Genomic DNA, 7,965 nt, shown 5'->3' with positions numbered 1-7,965 from the left:
GTATCGGGGCGGGCGGCACCCCCACCTGGGTGCCGGTCGGCCCCTTATTTTGCCCCCATATTGAGAGCTGCTCCGGCCGCTCTTCGGGCGCCGCTCGGCCCCTCGATGCTGATGTCGCCTGCTGCGCTGTCCGCTCAGCCTGAGCTTTCTACTGCTGCTCCACGATTTTTGCTACTCGCGCTTGGATGAGTGCGTCGAGTTCTTCTGGGGAGAGCGTCACCATGAGTTGACGTCCAGCTTCTTTCATCGTCTCTGCTCGGATTCAGGTGCGTTCCCACAGACGGTGCCAATTTGATCCTGTTCGAGTGCTAAGTCGACGGATGCTGGGGATGTGACACGCTCCGCTGTCTCTAGCCGGCGGTGAATGTCTCCGATGGACCTGCAAAGAAGCTGAGTCGGGAGGGGTTTCCCGACGACGGCCCTCCGACGCTCAAGTCAGGCAACGAGAAATGAGAGAGGCAGCGTAACTGTGGCTATAGTGAGGATTGCACATACCTTCGTCGACATCTGGGGGTCCTTATATAGGACCCTGGGGAGGCGCGGACACGCTTCTTGATGCGTGTACGCTTCCCCAAACATACCTTAACGAGACCATGTCAGAAAAGCACCTCTGACGCCATTCCGCAATCGTCCAAGCATATCCCGGATGTGACGGTGGAAGCTTCCACCGTACGATCCTGCGTACGGCTCGGTCGCCAACCCTGCTCCTTGTCAGCGGTAGATGTCTCGAGGATGATGTTATCCCCTGTCTCCTTTGTCCTCTTGTGTTCCCTGTCTATTCCAGGGCTGAGCGGTTTGTCTGCTTAGTAGGCATATCACTTCTGCCCCCGGTTGTAGGTATCGGTCCGACTGGGAGGACTCCCGGTCGTATGCTCGGATGAGATTGCTCCTGCCTATCTTTGTTGCCTTGTGCCCCGGCCGAACGGACATCCCGCCCGGCCCTGAAACCTTTTTACCTTGAGCATCGAAAACCCGACCCCTAGTCGGGTTGTCTTTCATTCGACTCGGGGGATTCCCAGCCGGTCGGGCATCTCTGTCCGGTCGGTCGGGTCTCAGGGTTGAATCTCTTGACCTTTGACCTCCGCATGTCGTTGACCTTCCACCCACGAGGGTCCCCCGTCCTTACCACCGGATCAATATCCATCCATAAATAATTTAGAAACTGAAATCAAGTTCTTTCTAAAACATGGTACGTAAAGATAATTTTTCAAAATCAAAATTTTATTCCTATCAAAAGATAAATAAACATCTCCCACTGCAATAGTTGTCACTCTCGTAGCATTGCCCATGTAGATGGTGATCTCCCCTTCATGTAGTTGTCGGGTTTCCTGGAACCCCTGCAATGAATTGCAGACATGATCAATGGTTCCCATATCTACACACCAAGTATCAGTATATAACACCGCTAAACATGTTTCAACTACTAATGAATAAGATATACCTTTATTGTTCTCCTTTCTGCGAGGACAGTCCACCTTCCAATGTCAAAACTGCTTACATGTGAAGCACTTGCCTTTCGACTTTTTCACACCTACCTACGACCCAGTCCCTTGAAGTTGAATCACTTTCTTTGCCGAACCAACTTATTTCTTCTTCTTCTTTCAACCTTTTGGCTTAGAGGTAGAAACGTTTTTAGCAATGTGAACTTGAGAACTTTGACGAAATAGCCCTTCTACCGCTTGGAGTTCTGTCAGAAGTTCCGTCAACGAATAAACCCTTTTGTTCATGTTGTAATTCAGGTGGAACTGCTCAAAACTTTTGGGCAGCATTTGGAGAATGATATCGACTTGGGTTTCCCCATCGATTTCAGCTCCAAGGACTTCCATCTCATTCAAATGAGCCATCATCTTGAGATTATGATCCCTCACGGGTGTCCCCTCAATCATGGTGGTCGTCATTAAGTTTCTTATGGCCTATTGCCTGGCAGCCCGATTCTAGTGTCCGAAGAGTTCCTTGAGATTGAGCATCATGTAATAAGTAGTGGGTAGGGCATGATGCTGATGTTGCAGCACATTTGATATAGAAGCCAAAATGTAACATTGTTATGCAACCGCAAGTGTACGTTTCGTCGTCAGTAATAAAAATATCGAATCCACAGGGACTGTTGATTAAGCACTAGAGATGTCACAAGGTAAGTTATCTAGACGGTCGAAAGCTGGCTTTGGCATTTGCAAACTAACGAGGGTGATTGAAAAGGGAAAGATAAGGATGAGAGAAAGAGAAAGAACTGATCTTGGATGGAATGAGCTTCGGGAGATAGATTCTAGGATTTCAATTTCATTGTAATACTAAGAGATACTACATAGATTGCTTAGTTTCTACCCTCTATGTCCATGCTCTTGTAGGAAGTTAGATTGTTCAATATCCCTAAGTATCGAATAGAAACTATCCCTGTGAAATCCTGTAATGGTTAACCCCCTGCCACGAGGGTGCCTTGGTAGATCACTGGGATACACATTTAGTAAATAACAATAAGGATAAGGGTTACCTACCTACTTATGGAGGAATTGCCTCTCTCTTCAAGAGAATGTCCTAGACGTCCGTGAACGGGTTACCCTTGTCACTAGGGCCCCTCGGGTATACGATCTAGAGCACTCTCTTTACGAGAGCAACAGTTCCTAAGAGATTGTTTCTCCTTTTAAGAGAACGTCTTAGATGCCCGGAAAGGGTTACCCCTGTCACTAGGGTACCTTGGTCAATACGCTCTAAGGTATCCCCTTTGCGGGATCAACAATCCTCCACATCAAGCAATCAAAGCATAGAAATGTAAACATGGCACACACGCAACTCATCAAGCACGAACAAGGCATCAACAGGTCATTGAATAGAAACAAGGTGAATCTACATAGTTCTACATCTCCATCATATTACAAATACTTCCTAATCCTAGAACAAGATGTCTACTCCATTATGGGGGAAGAATAACCCCAGAACATAAAGAAAAGCATACTTACAACCCTAGAAGAAAAGGAAGAAGAGATGCTTGATGATTCCGATGTCTTGGTGATGCTTCCTTGCTCCGGAGATGGACGGATCGTCAAGGGACGGCGGTGGATGAAGCTCTAGTGTTTCCCCCGAAGGAGAAAACTCTTTCCCAAGGAGAGGGACGAAGTCCCCGAACCAAAGATCCTCTCTGAATAGGGTTTCTTAACCCTTTTATAGGCTAGGGTACGGGCGCCGCGGCCCGTGGCACGGCCGTGCGAGGTTGGCACGGCCATGCCCATCCTCTCTTCTGGTTAGGTGGCACGGTCGTGCAATTCCGCACGACCGTGTCTTATTTCTGCACCGGAGTGGCCACACGACCGTGCAAGGGTGCACTACCGTGGCCTTCTACTTCTTTGCCCAGGGTCACACGGCCGTGCGGAATCGCACGGCCATGACCCTCTCCCTCTTTGGAATGTTGGCACGGCCGAAACGTGCTCATGGCCACACGGCTGTATGGTGCTTGCACGACCCAAGCTCCTGTGTGCACTTTTGCTCCATTTTCGCTCCAAATAACGTCCTGTCAACAAGAAAACAAGCAAAGAGCAGATCTCCGAACAAATATAATGGAAGTATGACATTATAAAGAAATAGGGTGCGATAAACATAGAATATGCTATGAAATACAAGTAGATGTGCGTCCAAACATGCATAAATGATCATAAGATCTACGCACATCATACCCCCAGACTTAAACCTTTGCTTGTCCTCAATCAAAACCCGCAATCTAGATTCATGTGGTTAGATAGTGCATCATAATATCTAGCAAATCAATCTAATCCTATCAGATGATTTCATTGGTGAGCAAGATACAAAAGTAGTTTGAGTATGACCTAAGTAGTAGTCCTCCGTGCTCAGTGCGAAAGTGGCCTAAATTTATCAAGTTTTAATCCCTAAGTCTAGTCAAGTCGTTATAAAATTGTGTTCCTTATGCTTCCAGCGATAGGCACTTACCTGCCACACGCAAGGTTCGTTCCCCTCAAGAATGTTATGCATCGTCTACACAAGGTCTCAAAGGAATACTCAGTATCAAGAGAAACATAGCATTCATTTCCTCAGTAACCTAACTCGGTCTCAAAGGGGTGAATTACTAGTTTCTACTCACGACAACTATTTTTTATCCCTTATTTTTTTCATTGAATGTTTGCAAAGTATCAAACTTGAACAAACCTTCAATTTTTCATTTTTTTTATTATTTTATTTTATTATATATATATATATATTTGGGATTGGTTTTTTCAAATGAGCTTACATGATCTGAGTTTATCCAGTAACCAAAATGTAGTTGAGAGGTCACCATAGAAACACAAGTACTAGTCTAATTCTATGAATCATGACTATTTTAGAGTTATCAACCATAAAAAATAGGCATAGTGTATAGAGATCCTAAAATAAGGCCAATACTTAAACTCTTATAGTAAAAGCATTGCTCACTTCATGCTATCAAAGATAGAAAAAGATATATCACTAAACATACTAGCACCATAAGTAACACATAAAATCTAGAATAAACGTGCTAGTATTTTGTAATAAGGAACAAGCAATCATGATGTGATGTAAGATGCAACTAGCAAAAATTTTATTATGCAAAAAGAAGAAAACAAAAACAAAAACAAAAACAAAAAACAAAACCAAATGCATCTAATGCATCCCCCCAGACGTAAACTTTTTATTTTCCCAATGAAAACTAATAACAATGTGGAGATTAAAAGTAAAAGAAATTACCAAATAATGTGTGTCAAATGCCCATGTCATCAACTTCTCCATCATGTAATTGCACTCCTCCTAATCTTTAAGTCCTATAAAAGAAGATAGACAACGAAAATTAAGTAGAGGATACATGTTTATTATAAAGAAATGAAAATGGAAATAAGTAAAGATATGAATGAAAACAAAGGTAAAGAACTTGGGTTGCCTCCCAAGAAGCGCTTGTTTAAGGTCATTAGCTCGACCACCTCGTTAGATTCATCAAAATCTCGCTCTTGGAGGGGTAAGATATTTTAGAACCCTCTTACCAAGGGCTCTTATTATAGAGAGAGCTTTCAATGTTGGAGTTAAGAAGTGAAGTATTGCTCTCTCCATCTTCGTCTTCTTGGAAATTCTTTCAGGAGGCAGAAGACGGTTCAGATCGAACTTCCAATTATAGACTCCATGAAAATCTGCACATGCAAAGAAAATACAAATCTCCCGCAAACGCATTAGATAAGATAGAACCATAACCATATCAAGATAAGCAGAATAAGAAATAAAAACTGAATCACATCCAACAAAGTCAATGGCAGGTACCTCTATAAAATTTTCCAAAAGATCACAAGAAATACTAACCTTACTTTGCTCAGAGGTACATGAAATTTCTAAACATGTGGATGTGACTTCCTCTGAATCAAATGATGGTTCTGGCTCTGGCTCTGGTATTGGTACTTCCAAAGGTGGTGATTCTTGAGACTCTGCACAAGTCCCTACACATGGATCCACAACATGTTCAATTCTTGCAACTCTCATAATCTCTAAAGGTTGTGTGGATGAAGGAGGTGATTCTTGAGATGTTGTTTCCACACCACAGCTCCCTACACTTCCTTCCAAATCATCATTATCAATGCAAGCATCAAAAAATAAACCAACGTCTATATCTTCAACGGGAGAATCAACTATAGGAAGATCATTGACTTCGTTTGCATTTTTACGTTGATCTACCTCAATACATTCTTCATCTGAAAATTCAATGTCACTATAACATCCTGTAAAATCTGGAGAAAGATCGAAAAACTTATTACCCACTGCATTATTATCACAATCCTCATCTGAAGAGTCATCATCTTCATATGTATCCAGAAATCTACACTCAACCATATTAGTGTCATAGAATTTACCAAAGTCTTCGTTTTCATTAACCCTCACTGGCCTTTGTGGAAAAGGAACCTTTAGTGAAGGCCCTGGGAAAGGTACTTCCTTTTTCCCATATTCCTTTTGAGCTTACGGAGGAGGTCCAATTTACATATTTAGTGCAGGTGTGATCAATCGTTGAGGGAAGGGTACTTGTGGCCTTTGGGAACTTCTAGGAGTAATAGAGATGAGTTTTTGTGGTCTTCTATTGTTCTTCTCCTCAATTCTATACAAGTCATTTTTCAGAAGTTCTTCATGATTCTTACCGCTCCTCAACTTAATATCATTACAATTTTCACTAGATCTTATTTGTATAGGAGGGGGATCTTCTTTGAACCATTTTGAAACTATGCTCTCAGTCTTTGTCCCCAAATGTTTGAACTCCTCATTCTGTGACTTCTGAATTTTGACATTCTTGGGTGGTTGAATTGCATTTTGTTTGACAGGCTCTCTAGTACATATGGCTTGTACTTCTTGAATTTCTGAGGGAGATTCCATCCAACTTTTGCTTGACCATCTATGGAGGTTCAATGTCACTTGATCAATTAATGTATAAGTTTCTTCTATACTCTTGTCCATAAATGAACCTCCAGCTGATGAATCTAACAAACACTTATCTGAAAAAGAAATGCCCCTATAGAATATGTGTAGAATCAACCATTTCTCCAAGCCATGGTGAGGGCACTGCCTTTGTAGACTCTTGAATCTGTCCCATGCTTCGAATAAAGATTCTCCATTTGCTTGAACAAAATTTGTGATGCAACTCCTCATGTAGATTATTCTGCTTGGAGGGAAAAAATGATTCAGAAATTACTGCTCAAATTGTTCTCAACTTGTGATGCTTTGAGGATGAAGGGAATATAACCAAGTCCTTGCTTTGTCCTTGATACTGAAAGGAAATGCCATCAATTGAACTGCATCCGCTGACACTCCTTCATAGTCCACCACATCACAAAGCTCTACAAATCTCTCAAGGTGTAGATAAGGACTTTCTGATACTTCTCCTCCAAATTTATGACCTTGTATCATGGAAATTAACTCTGGGTTCAGTTGGAAACTTTCTGCTTCAATATGAAGCTGCACAATGGGAGATAAAAATCTTACAAAAATGGGTGCGGAGAAATCTCTTAAGGACCTGCTTGACATGTTAGCGCTCATGGTATCTAAGAAAAAATATTTATGAGAAGAATTAAAAAAAAAAAAGAAAAAAAAATGAAAGACGAGAAGTAAAATGCAGAATTTAAAGACAAGAAAGGAAATGTAGATTTTTTTTTTTTAGTTATGAAAATGGAAAAACAAAAAAACTATTCACAAGTCTAGATTAACTAAATTGCTAATCTACTAATGTTAATGCGAATAGTCCCTAGCAACGACTCCAAAAACTTATTACACAACCGCAAGTGTACGGTTTCGTCGTCAGTAATAAAAATATCGAATCCACAGGGACTGTTGATTAAGCACTAGAGATGTCGCAAGGTAAGTTATCTAGACGGTCGAAAGCTGGCTTTGGCGTTTGCAAACTAATGAGGGTGATTGAAAAGGGAAAGAGAAGGATGAGAGAAAGAGAAAGAACAGATCTTGGATGGAATGAGCTTCGGGAGATGGATTCTAGGATTTAGGTTTCATTGTAATACTAGGAGATACTACATAGATTGCTTAGTTTCCACCCTCTATGTCCATGCTCTTGTAGGAAGTTAGATTGTTCAATATCCCTAAGTATCGAATAGAGACGATCCCTGTGAAATCCTGTAACGGTTAACCCCCCCTGTCACGAGGGCGCCTCGGTAGATCACTGGGATACACATCTAGTAAATAACAATAAGGATAAGGGTTACCTACCTCCTTATGGAGAAATTGTCTCTCCCTTCAAGAGAATGTCCTAGACGTCCGTGAACGGGTTACCCTTGTCACTAGTGTTGGTTAGTCCTAAGAAAATCGTACCGGTTCTACTGTACAAAATTTTTTGTACAAGTGTCGAACCTTTCCTTAAATAACCTATTTTGTTCTTTAGAAGTTAAATTAGGAATCGCAGATGGAACTTAACATCATTGATTCCAAATTTAACTTATCTGTTCTTAATGGTTTAGATTTGAATCAAAA

The 7,965-nt window shown here is 41.7% G+C and overlaps 1 non-coding gene across 1 annotated transcript; it reads left to right on the top strand.

Annotated features, from left to right (window-relative positions):
• Nucleotides 1-6,532: 6,532 nt before the first annotated feature.
• Nucleotides 6,533-6,638, top strand: LOC121998869. Its single transcript, XR_006116659.1, has one exon. It is a non-coding gene; the product is annotated as a small nucleolar RNA R71 (small nucleolar RNA).
• The last annotated feature ends 1,327 nt before the right edge of the window (nucleotides 6,639-7,965 follow it).

Source organism: Zingiber officinale, chromosome 6A, assembly GCF_018446385.1.
Source record: "Zingiber officinale cultivar Zhangliang chromosome 6A, Zo_v1.1, whole genome shotgun sequence".
Taxonomy (NCBI): Eukaryota; Viridiplantae; Streptophyta; class Magnoliopsida; order Zingiberales; family Zingiberaceae; genus Zingiber; species Zingiber officinale.
Note: the sequence above shows the minus strand (reverse complement) of the source record. Positions and strands in the feature narration are given on the sequence as shown.